This window comes from Rhinolophus sinicus, linkage group LG02 (assembly GCF_036562045.2).
Source record: "Rhinolophus sinicus isolate RSC01 linkage group LG02, ASM3656204v1, whole genome shotgun sequence".
Taxonomy (NCBI): Eukaryota; Metazoa; Chordata; class Mammalia; order Chiroptera; family Rhinolophidae; genus Rhinolophus; species Rhinolophus sinicus.
In genome coordinates, this window is record NC_133752.1 from 184,996,280 (window position 1) to 185,015,440 (window position 19,161).

Consider the following 19,161-nt stretch of genomic DNA (forward strand, 5'->3'; position numbering starts at 1 on the left):
TTTCTTGTTTATTTATCTACCTTTCTCAACTGGAACATCATATCTATGGGAGCCATGACCTTATTTGCCTGACTCACTCCTGTACCCCCAGGACGGTGCCCGGCACAGAACAGGCAACCTATAAACATACTGTAATGAGTGAATGAGTAAATGAATGTGCTCAGTAGGTGGTTGTTGAATTGAGTAGGAGGAGCAAGCGTTGAGAGGCACAGGCTGCCTGAGAGGCCTTGCACTTATGTCCTTCAGCTGGAACGCTACCCCTCGGACATCGGCCTGGCTCCCTCCTTCAGGGATTTATACAGATGTTCCTTTCTCAGGGCAGCTTTCCCAGACTACAATGTTTAAATCCTAACAGTTCTTACACACATACACACGCTGCCTACCTTCTTTCTCTGCTTTATTCTTCTTCATAGAACTTATCATCATCAAACATTGTGTCTTTTATTTGGTTAGTTAACTCTTTAGGACCTGAGGGTGGTCCTCCCCCACTCTCCAATAACACGAGAACTCTGTGAGGTTAAGGACTTTTGTCCGTTTTGTCCATTATTGTATCCCCACCGCCTAGAATACTGCCCTGGCACACAAAGGTGCGAAATTAACATTTGGTGACAGAAGAAAGACAGGAGAGGAGGAGGGAAGGAGGGGAGGAAGGGAGGGCGGGAAAGAAGGTGAGAGGGAGGACATTTAATTCTGTGAGTGGAAGAGGTGGGTAGATATGTAGGTGAGACATACAGCGGTTAGATTGGAACAAGAGAAAAATAGGCACATGAGCAGAAGACAGAATAACTAATTTCTAACAAAAATTTTCTGAATGAATTGAAAAGTTTGATTCCATTACCATAGTTTTTATACTGTAATTCAGTGATGAAGGAATGTATCACGGACATGATGTCACGCTTTCACAGGTGCTGCCCACAAAATGAATGACCAACATGCTCAGCTATTTCTTCTGAAGTGATTCACCCAGTTGGCAATCAGAGTGGACTTCCCAAGAGCAAAATAGACTTGGAAGTTGGAAGAGAATTCATTCTGAAAAATAAAGGAGTAAAGTATAGTCAGGAATATTTATTAAGGAATGGAGGGAAGATGGGAGGGAAAATTTTCCCAAATATGTTGGTCGCTGAAAGATATGAAATTCTAGTCTGTCAACTTTGGCCTCGATTGGCTCCAAATAAGTCATTCACCCTGTGGGCTTTAGCTTTGTTCTATGTAAAATTAGGAGACCAGAGAGATGGTAACCTCAGAAGGTTAGCCACACAGACCTTAGGGTGGTCCAATATCAACCTAGGGGAGTCTAAAAGCCCAGGGATGGAGACTATTCCCTTGTATCCACCCTGCTCATCCCTTCACAAGGTCACAGCCACCACCACCAGACTGGTCCTCCATATCACATCGTCGTAGGAGAGAATAAAAAATTGAAACATTCATATGCCAAGGATTCCCATCAATCCCGATGACCGTGACATTAGACTGTCAATGAAATGACCATAATTGTTAATGACTCACGAGGAATAGCCTGCTCCTCTGCCAGGGTGTTTTGGCTGGTAGCCGTAGTACAGCAGAAATACAATTTGTTTGAACTGGCATGAGCACAGTATAACTTGGCCTGCTGCCGCCCACCCACCGGCCCCGCCCTTTTTTTAAGTGCAAAGCTTCTGGAGATGCAGAAGAACACAGGACCGTGGGAACCACTGCATATAGACTCTAGACCTGCTCCTTACGCACTGTGATTTAATAAACATATGTCTAGTGATTTTTTCATTGATGTAAGTTCCATGCGGGCAATTACCAGACTTATTTTGTTCACTATTGGATAGTTAGTGACTGACCATAAATTGTTGAATGAGTAAATGAAATAAAGTCAATAAACCTGACACTCAGGCTCAGCAAAGCAAGTGGATCGGTCTGAAAACCCATTAAAATAGAAAACCTAAAGTAAGATCGTAAATAGTAGCTACTCCACAATAATTCCGTCTCCATTAATATGAACAGAAATCAACCCCTTATTGCTTTAATTATTTCACCATCAAATCTGAACGGCAGAATTTGATTTTCTGCTCTACTGGCACCTTGCCCCCTTTCAGTTTATGCTCAGCCGAGTAGCCGGACTGAGCCTGTCAAATACGTCATATAGGTCATTGCTCTGCTCAGAATAGTGAAAGCCCAAGCCTTTACAATGACCTGTGAGACCAGACAAAGCTCACAGCCTCCCCCATCCATTACTTCTGCAGTCTCACCACCGCCCGCCCTACAGCTCTGACTTCCTTCCTGTAGCCTGGCCGCCCTGCCATTCCTCCAGCCTCAGGACCTCTGCATTTGCTGCCCCCTCTGTCTGGGATATCCTTCTGACCTGTGTTTGCAAAGCTTGCTCCCTCATCTACTTCCAGTAGTTACCCAAATGCTTCCTTTTCTCCTACCAGATGGCCTGCTCCCTTTCAAGGTTTCATTTTTCTCCATAGTCCTTAAAGGCACCTAACTTACTATATTTTACATATTTATTATGTTTATTGCCAGTTCCTATAATGTAAGCTCCATAGAGGAAGGGATTTTTGTCTCTCTCTTTTTTTTTATCCTATATCCCTTTAGTCTTTTTTCTATGGATTTTCACAGTAGACCTTAGAATATATAAAGGTCTGACAATTAAGTTCACGAACTTGCCACCATGTGTTTACATTGGCAGCACTGTATAGACAGCTCAGTAAGGTTTCATAACCTTGGTACATCAGTGTCTCACAGCTGTGTTCCTGTCAACCTGTGGCGGTGTCTTGCTGAGTGGTGTTCATTATTGTTGTGTGTTGTTGTGTGCCGATGAGAATGTCTGAGCTTGAATTAGAGCAATGAACAAACATTAAATTTCTTGTTAAACTTGGCAAGAGTGGATATAAAATTAGGGACATGTTAGTCCAAGTTTATGGGGATAATACCATGAAGAAAATGGCAGTGTACAAATAGATTAAACATTTTTCTGAGGGGAGAGAACACATCACTGATAAAGAGAGGTCAGGGCAGCCAGTAACAAGGAGAACTGACAAAAACATTGCAAAAATTCATCGAATTGTATGTCAAAATCGTCAGCTGACTGAGAAGCATAGCAGACCAAGTAAACATTGATAGAGAAACAGTTAGGGAAATCTTAACTGAAAATCTTGGCATGAGAAAGGTGTGTGCAAAAATGGTCCCGAAGGAGCTCACCAATAAACATAAGCAAAGGAGAATCGAAATTTGCCAAGACCTTTTGGAGAGGCAAGACGATGCTTTGGGCCATGTTATCACTGGTGATGCAACATGGGTGTTCCAATACGATTCTGAAACAAAGCATCAAAGTACACAATGGAAGTCAGCCAATTCTCTACGACCAGAAAAGTTCCATCTGTCCAAATCAAGGGTCAAAACGATGTTGCTACCCTTTTTTCATATCAGAGGGATTATTCATTATGAATGTGTACCAACTGGGCAAACAGTTAACCAAGTTTACTCTTTGGAAGTGCTGAAAAGGCTGCGTGAAAAAGTTAGACGACCTGAACTTTTCGCCAACAATTCATGGCTCTTGCATCACGACAATGCACCAGCTCACAAGGCACTGTCTGTGAGGGAGTTTTTAGCCAGTAAACAAATAACTGCATTGGAACACCCTCCCTACTCACCTGATCTGGCCCCCAATGACTTCTTTCTTTACCTGAAGATAAAGGAAATATTGAAAGGAAGACATTTTGATGACATTCAGGACATCAAGGGTAATACGACGACAGCTCTGATGGCCGTTCCAGAAAAAGAGTTCCAAAGTTGCTTTGAAGGGTGCACTAGGCACTGGCATCGGTGCATAGCTTTCCAAGGGGAGTACTTCTGTAGTGATATTCAGCAATGAGGTATGTAGCACGTTTTCTAGGATGAGTTCACGAACTTAATTGTCAGATCTCGTATACTCGTAATTAGGTGACATCATTGGACTAGGGTCTTAATGATTTCAAGAACAAACAGAAAATCGAAACATCGCAAAGCATTCTGTGGTTCCTTTCCAAATGAAAGGAAGAAAAGAATACTGTTGCTCTAGATGATTGGTTATTAAGACAGTGCTTTGAAACGTCATAAGGCCCTTTTCCGTCACCTGCGCACACAGTTCAGGAACTCAGAGGGGACAGCATTGTCTCCCACCAGCAAAGCAAACAATACCCTGAATGTTTCCACATAGCTCAGCTCAAAGGACTCATTTAATTGTTGTATTTTTATTGGGCACAATTGGAGTTGTTTAATTGCAGTAGAATTTATTACATCTCATCCACTCTAAAATACCTAAATTATAAACTGAGTGAGCTATAATTCATATACCCCCAAAAACCACCATTTTAGAGTGTACAATTCAGTGGTTTTCAGTATATCCACAAGGTTGTACAAATATCGCCACTATCTAATTCAAGAACATTTTCAGCACCTCAAAAAGAAACTCCACACCCATTAGGAGTCATTCTCTATTTTCCCTCCACCCTCAGCCCCTGGCAACCACTAACCTACTTTCTGTCTCTATGGCTTTGCCTAGTCAAACCTAAGATTTTTAACATATGACCTATATGTTTCATAGTCTTTATATAATAGTCTTTAATATCTTGACTGAGCACCATGCTGTATTAACCGAACAACTCATCTTTCTCTTGGCAGGGGTTCCCAGCACCACAAGAATTTTGGTAATTGCACCTCCATGGGCTAAAATGACGGGTGCTGAGATGGGGCAGAGATGGTGGAGGACAGCCCTGAGCCATCCAACCACTGTGGGCTTATTTCAAACCATAAAACTCTCCCAGAATAAATAAGATCTGTGGTAAGAACTGAAGGATGAGGATGGAAGAAATAAACCTATCCGAAGAAGCCCCCTCTTTCTAGGGATGAGACTGGGATGGACACGCAGACAACCCCCATTCATACTTCACCCCTCAGCCTCTTCATGCCTGTGGGTGGTGAACAGACTATGTCATTGCCCAAGGTTGGAAACGATTTGGGGCTTTTAATGTAGAGGAGCCTGGATAAAACATGAAGGAAGACATGCTTTGGGTAAGTCCATTCCTTAGACACAAACACAGTGACATGGCCCAGAGTAGATGTTTAGTTAGTACAGGCTGAATATCTTAATGTAATTAATAATAAGCTGATGATGTATGAGGAAGCTCTTTGTGAAATACATAATACTGTACAGAGCCATTACTCCTATTTCCTCATCTAATTTCTTCTCCTCAAAGTCATTCTATCATTGTCAGGAATTACTTAGACCAAATTTAATCTATGGGAGAAAAACAAGGCAAACACTCTGCCCCCCAGGAGTTTCTAATCTTCTTGAGGAGACTGAAGAAAGTCTGTGAAATGGCCAGGACACCTTTGCAGATGCAGAGTGCTATCTGATCAGGAAAGTCTAAGCCAGGTGTGGCTTTCAGGGAGCCTGTGTTGCAGGAAGGGACGGGCATAGAGTGGGGGAAATGAGGGAACATACTCCAAATTTGAGGGATCACTTTTACTAAAGTCAGGTTCTTTTCCTTGAGCCCGATTGAAAGGTTTGGGATTTCTTGACCTCTTACTTGAGCACAGAGTCTAAACTGGAAACTGCTGGGGCACCATTAAAATCAAACTCCGCATGCTTTGAGACAAACCTCTCCAAGATTTCAAAGGTTCTGTTTGACTCCTTGGAAATAACAAACACCTCCCGGCACTTCACAGTAAACTCTGCATGATAAAAACGTTCAAAGTGGTGCTTGTAGTCTTTATAGTCAAAAAAGATAACTTTTAATATCTTAGTTTTCAAGTTTCACATTTTCAACTACATGTGATTATTATAAACACCCAGGAGCTTTGCGCAGTGGCAGTATCGTAGCCAATGAGATTTATCCGAGGTGCGATTATTGCTAATAAATGCCCCAGAAGGGATCTACCCTTCTGTATCTACGTCACCTTCTTTCTATGTTGGCACCACATTGCACAGCGCATTCCATGTTCTAATGAAAGCAAACTACTTGATCTTCCTAATGTTCTGTGTGCTTGAAATCGTACTTAGGATTCCAAGGTATTTCATGACCTCAGAATGACAAGAACAAAAAAATAAAATTAAGATTTGCTACATATGTTACCTCATCATTTCAGATTGTTAGCTATGGTTGAAGATACCTAATTCAGTGGTGTGGGGTATGTGTGCCTGTCTGTCTATGGCAGGGGTTAGGGAAGATGCCCTAATCCTAATGTTTAGGGTAAGATGCCCTAATCCAATGACAACCATGGGTGCAGTTACAACTTCACCATTGGGCAAATCCCTTAATCTCTCTGGTAAAATAAGGTGCAGGTCCAGACAACTGGATCATGTCTGAGATTCTGTACAGTGATTCTAAACTCATTGCCTAAAGTCAGTGTGTTCTGGGCTGCCAAAGTACCCCCTGTCTCTGGAGACAGCTATATTCCCTGGGGGTGCATGTAGGGGATGGGCAAGGGGGCGGGGGGCTATTAGGCAGGAAAAGGAACACCAGGTAGATTAGCCTGAGGTTTCTGAGATACTCACCTTGTGCCTCCATAGTTAACTGGGCTGCCCTGTGGTTCATATGAGGCCCAGAACGACCCAGGGGACCTACAATCTGGTCAAGGTGAACTTCCAATTTCAACATCTTAGACAGAATTTGGGATTACCCCACAGTGCAATGGGTCTCTCCTGAGCTAAACGAACATCACCAACTAATCTCAGTATCTTCAAGGATTCAGAAGTGCTTCAAAGGGTCAAGGGTATGAACTGATACCTCTACATTGCCATATAATAACAACCAGCTGTCCAAATGGCTTATTGCTACCCAAGCTGTGAGATGTTGAAATGACCTGAGTGATTAAAGAATATCAAAGATCCAAAAGAAAAATAATTTAGCACTTCTTTCTAAAGAATCTATCCATTCTGTACCTTCTAATTCAGACATTTAGTCCACCTATTATACATTCAAAAATAAAGTCTAAAATAAGCTAATCTTTCAATAATAACCAAAATCAAAGACTAAGGAGACTACTATGGAAAAATGATCTGTCCCTAACCCAAATATACAGAAAGGCTTAATACTGGAACACCTTAGTAAATATTAATCAATGGATACAGTTCAAATTGAGATAGTTGAAGAATATCAGTATTAACCATATTTCAGGCTTTGGCCAAATATATATACAATAACTCATTCGTCACTCTTCATTCTCATTAGCTATTTACTCTGTGCCTGATATGTGTCAGGCACTGTTTTCAGGTGCTACACACAGTATTACTCTCAAGGTGGTTAATGTTAACACATTATATAGAAGAACAAAGGCTTACTGTTATGAAATTAGTTGTTCAAGGTCACACAGCTAGGAACTGAAAAATCTGGCATCTGAGAACGTATCTGTCCTTAGACATTCTATTTACGATACATACCTGTATCGTAAATATTCACGATACCTTTTGGCTGCCCACATGCCTTCACCCAACCCTACTTTCAGTAACAGCCCCAGGTTATTATTTGACATCCCACCCTGTCCCAACTCTCAATTCATGTTATTCCAGTGAGTCTGACTCCACTTCCTGCTCTAAAGGTGGCATGTGACCCAGGATTAGCCAATCAGACCATCATATTCTCTTGGCATCAGTGACTGAGTCAGATACAAGAATATGGTCCAGGTCAGGCTAATCAGAAATGGACTCAGTGCTAGGACTTTAGCCATTTCTGCTGGACTTGAACCTGGAGCATCTTCCTTTCGTGACGGAGGAGCCAGGGAGTTGAGGCACCATCAGGAGAGCAGAGCCACGCTGAGAAAGAGTGAGAAACCAGGGCCGGGTAATATCATTTGAGCTGCTGGATGAAGCCTCAGCTGAACCAGACCCAACGTCGGGCTTTAAAGTTATATAAGCTAATAAATTCCCTTTTTGTTGAAGCCAGTTTTAGTCACTTAAAACCAAAAAAATTATGCTTGATACAGTGTTCTTTTCCAGGGCTCCAAAATCATTTGACTCGTTGGCAGAGTTTTGTTTGACCAGCACAGGTGGGATTTCTCCTGCCCACCCCACCCACCCAACACTGCATTTGAATGACGTTAGGTGGGTCAACTCTTCCCATTCACTACAGGTCCATCTGCTCCCTATTGTATGACAAGGAATAGTGCCTACCGGGTCCCTGGAGGCCTTTGAGAATATACCACCTCCTGTCATTTTGTATTCCCACATTATTTGGGCCCTTACAACAGTTATTTATAACTTTTTGGGGGATCACTGAACCTTTTCACGACCTGATCAAAGCCACAGGCCATCTTCCTACCCGCCGAAACACACATCTGCATACAAACGTTCTGTTCTTCATATAATTTTAAGGGTATCGCAGATCCCTCCTGAAGTCTGTCTACATAAAGTCTGTCGTATTTTGATATTGCTCTTCTATTTTAAATCTGGTACATGTCCACATGACACTATTTTCAAAAATAAAGGAAACAGTTTCATTTAGAGGCAATAGGATGTCAGGCAGTGCTTCTCCAGCTTTAATGTGCATGCAATTCATTTGGTCATCCTATTAAAATGCAAATTCTAATTCAGCAGACCTGCAATGGGGCCCAAGATCCTGCATTTATAACAAGCTCCCAGGTGATGCTGAGGCTATTGGTCCATGGATGATTACCTCTGAGTAGTCAGGGTGAAGGAGAAGGAGCATGGATTTTGGAGTCAGAAGGACATGGGTTCAGATCTTGAAATGGTCCCACGCTGATGATGACATCAAGTGAGTTAAGTGTCATACAGCACTTCTCATTTGTTCATCTGTAAAACAGGAATTATAGTACCTAAGACCTTGCATGGCTAAACGTTGTAGATTAAATGTTGTAACATACACAAAGCACTAGACCCAGGGGTGTCCAAACTGCGGCCCGCGGGCCAACTGCAGTCCACAATCCATTCTTAATTGGCCCGCAGCAAATTCCAAAAATATATTTAGTTTACTTAAATAAACCAGGTGAGGCAATACGTACTTCACCTCGAGTGAGTTTGTGTATTTTACCGCATATGGCCCTTGGTTAAAAAAACGTTGAGAAAAGTTTGGACACCCCTGCACTAGACAATAAAAGTCGGTTCTGAGGCCTTCATATCAGTTTCTCAACCTCCGCCATTGTGACTTTAGGAATGGATAACGCTTCATTACGGGAAGCTGTCCTGTGCACTGTAAGGTATGTAACAATATCCCTGACTCTATCCACTAGGTGCCACTAGCACGCCAACCATGATACTGGAAATGTCTTCAGACATGGACAAATGTCCCTCTGGGGGCAAAATCGGCCCTGGTTGAGACCCTCTGCTCTAGATCTACAGAAAAGATCTACAACTGCCCATATTTCAGGTCTTCTGTGAGCACCTTAAGTTCCTAAATAGTCTTCCATGATCCATTATTTGCTCTTAATTTCAGTTTCAAAAAATCTTCAAATGGAGAAATTCATGTTATAGGAATATGGTAACGATTTTAAATGCTTAAGGAATATTTTCAATCATTTTAAAATTCCTTTCACAAGGACATGCAAAATACATTATTAACCTTATGCTGATAATAGATTTAGCTATCTCCATATTTACTATCCCATATTTTCAGTCGTGAAAGTGGCTGGGTCAAGTTTTCTATCTCAACCAACCAGTCCTTGAAAACCAGCTCACCCAACTCGTGGGGATCTCGATAAAATCTGACAGGGAGTCCTTTGATAATAATCTTGACCTTAAGCTTTCCAATCCTTCATTTTTTGTCACCACTCATCAGAGAACCTGAGGACAGCCTATCCTCCATGTCTAAAGCCTTCAGCAGCATAGTTCTGGTCCTAAAGTTAAAACACCGAAATTGAGACTCATTTAGAAATACTGCCTGGATGATCTCAAACTCCGTCAGGCTGCCGTTGGGATTCTCCAGGATGCAAGGATAACCGGGTTTTGCAGCAACATAGAGATTCTGTTCCACTGTGGATAAACTAGACAAGTCAGTGGCTTTTGCGAACACGAAAGGTGAATAGTCAGGGTGAAAGCCTCATATGTCTCACCCAGCGTGCAGAGGAAGAAGGAAAAGCAGCTGTTCACATAGTCAAGCCAGAGCTCCAGATATTGGGAGTGGAAACAAAATGATGTCTAAACAGGTTGGATGGCAAAGGTGCTTGGGCCTTCAATGACGACCACCTCAGGTCTACAGCTTTGACACACGTGCCCCGGGAACTACAGAGTTCATTAAGCTGAGGGAAGATGTCGTTGGCCAAAGTCTCTCTGTTCTTGAAAATCATTCAGACTTGAGCAGATGTAAGGTTGAATGGGTGTCTGGGGCTTTGAAATGAATTTGGCATACCAGTCTGCGTTCTCATTTGCCTTCTGGTTTATTTCACTTTGCTCAAGGATGACATCACACTTAAAACACAACAATTTTCACCTTGGCACAGCCACCAATTTCCACTGCTTCTAAGACTTCCCCCTACTTATGTTTGCTACAAACAGACTGAAATCATTCCCCAGAATTGCTTCCTTCTTACCAACGATTGAAGGCTTGAAATGCCAACCAACTGGATAGATCAGAGTTGAAAACAATCTCAATTAAGTTAGCACTGAAAAAGAAAGAAAAAAACACATTCATTTTAGGAAGACAGCAAGTCCATGTCTCCCCTGTTCTCCCAAAACTTCTTCGGAAGAGCTGAGAGCCATGAGGTGAGTGGGCACTGGACAGAGCTCTCCCTCTTTTCCCCAGCCTCCCATTCTGCCTTCCCCTGATCCTTGGCCAGCTGCTACTTCTGCCCCCTACGGATTTGAAAATTATGCAAGGGGTCTTGCTGAGAGTGTGAAAAGGAAGACAAACCCAGAAAAGGAGCCTTAGTATCTAGGAGCAGAACAAGCCACGACCTGTGACTGTGACCCGAAGCAAGAATGAAAATAGATATGAAGTTGACATGAGGACAAAGAAACAAATCAAAGTGTGATAAGGCCCAAGACCAGGAATGCACCTGGCAACTGAGAGGCAACAAAGTCTGGATCTAAGAACCTGACGGAGTTTTGTGCTTTTTCTCCTTCTTCTTCTTCTTTTTAATCTTAAGTTCAGCTAATGGAAAAACACACACCCTCTAACAATAATGTAGATATGCTTGCATCTAGCTCAGAAACAAAAAATTAAATGAAAACAACTAGTTGAATGAGATTTTTCTTGATGCAAACTATTTCCACATCAAAGGTTGCTTTTTGGGTCATGTTTGGTGCTTTCACCTATGGAGAAACATATCATGTAATAATGCATAGGGCAATTTTTCATCAAGATCATCTGACAACGATATAATAATGCAGTGCCTTTTTAAAAAATGTTAATACTTTTGCATTTAATTGTCACAATAATCCTATGATAGATAATATTACCACCCGACTTTACAGATGAAGAAACAAACATTCATACAGGATAAGCAACATTTCAGAAGTTACTCGCCTAATGAGCCAGGATCTAAACACAGGTCAGCCTGACTCCAGAACACGTACGTTATACTGCCTCCATATCATAGAGATAAGACTCTAAGTCATGAGACACTATAACTCTATGGCTGGGAAACACCTACCCAATAAACAATGTTGTAATAAACAGGTGGTGATTTGAAAAAAATTAATTTAAACCATAATCTCACACTATTGTACCAAAAAAAATTCTGAAAAATGACAGAATGGGCATCATGAGCGCTTAATTAATAGATTTCTCACCAGCCACCTACATAGGAGGCTAGAATTAGATTAACAGCCCTCGCAATACCCACTTTCTCTTATTCCCACGTCATCAGATGTCATTTCTATCTCAGTTATTATCATAGCCCCAACACCTAGTATAATGACTGGCTCACAGTAGGTGTTAGGTAAGTATTTGTTGCATGAAAAATTTTAATATAATTTTTAATGAAAAAAACATAATTAAATATTTATTAAATCTGGAGAGGACTTCCAAAAGTCATAAGCTGTAGAAGAAACCACAAAAGAAAAGATGGCGACATAATTACATTTTTTAAAAACTTAAAAGGCATACAGACTATAAAAAATATTTGCTACAAATAAATTTATCTTTATTCCAAGAAAAAGACTGACACCCTAGTAGACTAATAAGTAAAATATACAAATAGAGAAAAAGAAAAACAATGCCAGAATGCATATAAAAGCATATCAACATTTCTAGAATTCAAAGAAACTTAAAAATAAGTAATGATATCGATTGTTTTTAAAGTATAGCTAATCTAAATATTGGTGAAACTTCTATCTCCTATATAGCTATGGAACTGTAAATTGTTAATTTTGGAAAACTAGTGGAAAGTATATTTGGAAACTAAACGGCAATGTGCTTCAAAATATATTATTTATAATTGTTGACTCAATGATGCTACTTTCTGAGAATTACTGCAGGGAACTAATCAAAATAGTGAAAAGCTACAGTCATTAAGATGTTCACCGCATTGTTTATGATACAAAAAAAGGCAAAAGGAAGAAAACAAACTAGTCTTCACTAAGGGAATAACTAAGAGGATAAAAGTACAACCACTGATGGCAGCTTGTGCATCTACTAAAAAGACAGTTAGGATTTCTGTTTCCAGCCATGCTAGAATAACAGGGACTAGACTTGCTTACCCACTTCAAAAATAAGAAAACTGGACAAAATATGTGAAATACCTGTTTTCAGACATTACACATCTGGCAGTCCAGGAGTGTAACCCCTGAGAGAAGTAAACTAGAGGAGCTATACTGTTATCAGAAAAAGCAGACTTCAGAAGAGCATTACTCAGACTAGAGAGTGACATTACATTATGATAAAGTAGTCCACCCAGAAGATGGAACAATCCTAAGAGTGTATGCACCCAACAACAGAACTTCTAAATACACAAAGCAAAACTGAGACATAAACAGACCCTTAATATAGTTAGAGATTTCAACATTCCTCTCCCAGTAATTGATAGTTCAAGTAGACAGATAATCATCAAGGATATTCAAGATCTGAGAAACACTACCAAAACAACTTGACCTTATTGACGTTTTTTAGAATATTCCACCCACAACCACAGAACACAGATTATTTTCAAGCACCCATAGAACAAGGACCATATTCTAGGCCAGCGGTTAGCAAATGACAGCCTGAAGGCTAAAGCCCACCTGTTGGCTATGTTTATAAAGAACATTTTATTGGAACACAGTGACTTCCATTCATATCCTAAAGTTCACACTATAACAGCTAAGTTGACAGGGATCATAATACCTACAAAGCCTAAAATATTTTCCATCAGGCCCTTTAAACAATAAATTGCCAACCTCCTTTCTAGGCTATAAATCAAAAAGTCAACAAAGCTGAAAGAACTGAAATCACATACAACATGTTCTCTAACCACAGTGGAATTGAATTGGAAATTGATAATAAAAGGATACTTGAAAAATTCACCATCTTTGGAAATTAAACATTACATTTCTAAATAACTCATGTGTTGAAGAGGAAGTCAAAAGAAATATTAGAATGGTGACAGAAGGCCGATCACTGATCGCCTGGTGAAGGATGGGCGAATAAATTACTGGGGAGTTCACAGGGAACTCTTTAGGGCAATGGGAAAGTTCTACCTTAATTAGCGTGGTGGTTAGGTGTAGGCATTCATCAAAACTTATCAACTGAATATTTTAAATGGGTGCACTGTGTTTTATGTAAATTACACCAAAATAAAGTTAATTTTTTAAAAATTTGAGAACTACATAGCAAGAGGAGAATGTTTGTAAGTAAGGATTAAGTGGAAAGGAAAAAAATAAGTATACGCCATAATAAAAATAGTGCTAATAAAACATGGCTAAATATGGGAATCAGTACAGAGGTTAAAGGTACAAGCTCAGAAGAATCCCCTGGATTCAAGTCCTTACAGTAAGTTTCTTAAGTTCACCGTGCTTCAGTTTCCTCGTCTGCAAACTAGGGATAACAGCACCTATGTCATAAAATGGTTGAGGAGATTAAACAAGTTATTAGGTGCAAAATGTTAAGAACAGTGCCTATAACAAATATTCAGTGAATGTTACCTGTCTTAATTAGAACAAATGCATATGAAGAAAAAACAGGACAGAAAATGATAAAGTAGCTGTGTTAGAATGGTGAGATTAGAGCAAATCTGTTTTTCTAACCAAAATGACTGTAAATTATAATTATGTTATTTTATAATTAGAATTTTAAGTCAAAAAAAAAATAATCACATCCACAATTGCTGTTTTTGCAGAAAGAAGGGGTTAACTGGGGAAAAACAAAGACAAAAAACATAGGAGACCTAAATAAAAGTAGGATATGACTTTTTTTGTTTAAAACAATTTAAGTCAAAAAAATTTGGAGTCAGTATAAACCTGGCCTCATGGTCTGACTCTGACACTACTTCCTGCAGTTGTAAATCTGGAAATAATGACGACACCCATTGGGCGGGATTAAAAGAGAATGTATAATTAGCACCTCATAAATTTTTTAAATTAAAAATTTGTTTTCTTTTAACACTGCTAAAATGGACTTCTCATTAAGAAATATCCTTCCCACTGATTTCTTAAACAAGTTATCATGGTTTAATTTACATTTTACAATCTACAAGGTATACACTAAGCCCTTAATAAATGTTTGCTATTTCTATTGTTTTCAGTGTTAATATTACCTCTACCCAAAATGTTTGACTTCATATTTTGCGATAAAGCAGTCTTAATGTTATCACTGTATTTATGACTGCACTTTATAACTAAAAGTTCTGAGAATATCAATTAACTGGTCAAATGTTCCTCTGACCTTTTACGGAAATTTCAATATTTTAAGGCTTAGAAATTTCTATATTCAAATGCCACACTCTCTACTCCCAATGACCACAGCATCTAACTTGAGTAATTTTACTCTGACAGTCCCAAACTGTACCTTTTCTTTTAAGCTTTTTTATGTTTAAAATGTAAATCAGTGGGAATGTAAATTGGTACAACTTTCCTAGAGGGCAATTTGCCAGTGTACATTAAAAACCTTTTAAAACAAGTCATATATTTTTACCAAGCATTTCAATTTTAAGAGTTTATTCTATAATACTTGTCTTTAAGGATTTCTTTCTAAGGATTTTCATTGCAGAAATATTTATAATGGTTTAAAAAACTGTAACGAATTAAAGGTCTCAAAATAATAAATCGGATAATTATGACACAGTCATGACATGAAATAATGTACACCCATTAAAAGGTATCATGTAAAAATATTTGTTTTTAGTAATGTTCAACATATATTGGCAAGGAAAAAAGGCTGTTATAAAACAGTATTATTGTGTGATCCTAATTTTAATTTTAAAATATCTATGTTAAATATTAACAAAGACACCAAAATGGTAATAGTGCTATATCTAATAAAGGCATATGGGTTATTTTAATTTCTTCCTTGACATTTTTTTAATTTCCAAATTTTTTATAACACACATTTGTGACTTTTGAAATCATTAAAATTTTTCTTTAAAAAAAAAAAGGCTTTCAAACTCTTTCAGGTAGTCAAGAGGTATGTGGTAGGTAAAACAACGTAAGGCATTTTTAAAATATGAGTTCTACATTGTTCTGCCATTACCTGACTCTGGGATCTCATTTAATTTCTCTGGACCTCAAATTTCATAAGATTATTATTTTTTTTTTTTAGAAAAGGAAGACTGGGGAGGCTTGAAATGGGAGTATAAATTGGTATAGCCATTTTTGTAGAGGAAATGCTAAATATCCATGAAATTTTGAATGCATATATTCTTTGACCTAACTATTCCAAAACTAAAAATTAAAAAAAAAAAAATTTATCTTCCAGATAAACTTGCACAAATACGAAAACCTGTGCATATTAAAACATTCCCTGCAGCACTGTCATAGCAACAAACTGGAAACAAGACAAGTGCCTATCAAATAGGGGAGTAGATAAAAGGAAATGAGACATCCAAGATGTATTAACATGGAATAAGCTAATATGTAGAGTATTGTTTTGTTTATCTTTAAAAAATTAAACATTTCATTTTTAATTTTAACACACACACGCATTTCTGGAAGGATGCATGAGAAACCTCTAGAGAATGGGAACACTGGAGTGGGGCGAAACTAGAGCTTTTACCTTTGATTTTATACTTTTCTGTAATCACAAAGCAGCCTAGCCGTCTGTCCCCCCAACCTTTCCCTAAGGAAAGAAGAATCTGTGGGACTGTGCCTCTCTGGGATTGAGATTATAATATCCTGAGTCTCTCCATCTGGTCTTCAAGAAAAGGGTCTGCGGTCTACGAAGAGTAAGATTCCTCGGGGGAGGGACAACTCAAGCCAGACAGGACCGTTGAGACCCCAATGAGCTATTATAAGAAATAATAGGAAGGAGACTTTTCCCTCCTTCCTCTTGTACTTGTGGGAAGCTGCTGCTTGCCTCTGCTACTCCCTCTCACCTTATTGTGAGAGAGGCCCATTAGAGTGATAAGATCAAGCTCTTTCTGCTCAGCTCATGGGACAGTTTCACCTCAAGAGACTCTCTCCCCCAGGGTGGTGCATACCGCACCTTAGTCATCATGGGACAACATGCTTCAGCTGCTTTGGGACAAATAATTGGGTATTGAAATCATTTTTTTGAAATGGTGTAAGTTTCACAGACCCTGCCTTTAATCATGTGATGTTCATTGTAATCAATAAATACTGTCAGTGACCCGATTTGGAGCTCCCGTCTCTTGAGGCTGCGAGTCCCTTGGTCCTCTGTGATTTAACTGTATATGAGTCTCTGTCTATTATAGTTTAACCCTCGCCGCCTCCCTTGCCTTCCCACGGCTTGTTGTGCAGGTCGCAACACTTTTCCATTCCAATCTGGGGTTTTTTTAACCACGAAAATATATTAGTTTTATAATTTAAAACTGAGAGGGAGTGCTAGGGAACTACATGATTTCTAAGATTCCTTCCAGCTCTAAAACTCTGTTAAGTCAGATCCTAACGTACAGTGTTTCCCCAAAAATAAGACCTAGCCAGACAATCAGCTCTACTGTTTCTTTTGGAGCAAAAATTAATATAAGATTCTGTCTTATATTACATGACATAACATTACATTACATTATATTATATTATATAAGACCCAGTCTTATATTATAGTAAAATAAGACCCGGTTTTATATTAATTTTTGCTCCAAAAGATGCATTAGAGCTGATAGTTTGGCTAGGTCTTATTTTCGGGGAAACACGGTACATTATCATCAACATGGCTGATTTGATCATGCAAATTATCAAATTTATTTACCACAATTTAAAATTTAACAAATATTTTATTTGAAGTAAATTCAATTCCTCCTCTGCTCTGCTAGAGTTCAAAATTGATAGAGGACAACTGTATAATATGTTTTAATTGACGTGTTTTTCTAAGCAGACTCTAGGGAGATGTCTGTTTTTAATTAATAGGAAAAAAAATGTAAACTACAAGACTACAGGTGAATTTAATTTATAACAAGTTTCAACTTTCTGATTGTATGTAACAGAGTCACAGTACCCAGAGATTTTATTAGAAAATGCAGGTAAATATTTTATAAACCCAAAGTCAATACTCAACAGGGTCACGTGGTGTGAATTGGGGTAGGGGATAGGAATAAGATCACAAACAATCCAAAATCGCAGTTAAAACGAAGGTATAGTGTAAACTATAATTCCTATTACATTAAATATCTAGAAACATGTGTTGCTCTATGGCCAAAAATAACCCAAGATCCATAGTTTGGAAACATCATATAAATTGCTTGATGAAAAACTACCAAAAGGGTAACATGAGAAAATAATTATGGTTGTTTAATGTCTTAGTTGAAATCTTGATATTCTTTTGAAACATTAAAACAGGACCAAGGACTTTCGCTCTATCAGGTAGATATACATCTACCCTCCATTCTGCAGTTGATCCTTGAACAACATAGGTTTGAACCGCATGGGTCTACGTATAGGCAGATTTTTTCAATAAATATGTACAGTACTGTCAATGTATTCCCTCTTCCTTATGATTTTCTTAATAACATGTTATCTTCTCTAGCTTATTTTATTGCAAGAATACAGTATACAACACATACAATATACAAAACGCATTCATCGACTATGTTATTGGTAAGGCTTCCAGTCAACATTAGGCTATTAGGAGTTAGGCTTGGGGGGAATCAAAGGTTATGGATGGATTTATGACTGTGCAGGGGATGAGTGTCCCAAGCCCCATGTTGTTCAAAGGTCAACGGTACTGTGATGTACAATTTGAAGCAGACTAACCCTCCTACCAAAATAACTAGACAAGCTTGGTAAGATTCTTGAGAATTTATTTAAAGGCATCAGACAGCTACCCAGGCAACCAAGAGTTTGAGGAGACAAGATTCCAGAGAGAAGAGAAAAATGAGAGGAGCCCTACATTCTCTGTTGCCTTTCCCCTCCAAGCACTTGCTGATTCTTATGCCACGTAGAACCAATATTCTTAGAAGAGGGTGCAAGGCTGCTAAACTTAGCAAAGCTCAGGAGCCTCATAGTGCTAGGAAGACAAAGCTGGAGTTCAGGGCCCACCAAGGAGAAGGCCTGGTAAACCCAGGCTTTCCGTTGTATTTTCTGGATGCTCAGTCTTAGTTAAGGTCTCCCCAACCCCTAGCATGTACTCACAGGCTCTTATTTTCTCCTAAGCTGAATTTACTTTCTATATGGGGTAAGATAGGAGTCAATTTTATTTTCCTTGAAATGGAAAACCAGCCAGCAACATTTATGAAATAAACTACCCCTTTCCCCTCTACATTGAAACATCGCTTTTGCCGTATATTATATTCAAAGTCTATTTCTGAATTCTCTCTTGTTGCACTGATTTGTTTGTATATTCAAACATGTAGTGGACATTTATTATTCTTTTTGACTGTGCAGCATCTGAATCCCCTTCATATATTTGAGAAAATCCTCATCTTACGATTCTATCCGTATGAGCCCATCCCTCACAAAAGAAGCTGAAAATGTCAGAGCCTTTCTCAGCTTCCCTTAAAGCTAGGGTGTGGCAGCAGTCAGTTTCTAAAATGGGTCCCAGTGATCTGTGATTCCCGGTATTCACACCCTTGTGTAATCCCCTCTCTCATTGAGCAAGGTTATTGCAGAAATGATGGTACCAGTATGTGATTTCTAAGGTTAGTTATGAGTTA

The 19,161-nt window shown here is 39.0% G+C and overlaps 1 long non-coding RNA gene and 1 pseudogene across 5 annotated transcripts in view; one reads left to right on the top strand and one right to left on the bottom strand.

The window, feature by feature from the left end:
• Positions 1-19,161, bottom strand: part of LOC109445818 (uncharacterized) — a 45,139-nt gene that overhangs the window by 22,143 nt on the left and 3,835 nt on the right. For 4 of the 5 annotated variants that reach the window (XR_012494076.1, XR_012494074.1, XR_012494073.1 and 1 more), the window contains exons 3-5: positions 10,516-10,587; positions 8,646-8,782; positions 839-1,029 (exon numbers count right to left, since the gene is read on the bottom strand). This is a non-coding gene — a long non-coding RNA (uncharacterized LOC109445818). Of the gene's footprint in view, positions 1-838; positions 1,030-3,232; positions 3,306-8,645; positions 8,783-10,515; positions 10,588-19,161 lie in introns of all 5 variants that reach the window. The other variant, XR_012494077.1, reaches the window with a different exon arrangement.
• LOC141570329 (U4 spliceosomal RNA) lies at positions 5,829-5,943 on the top strand (annotated as a pseudogene).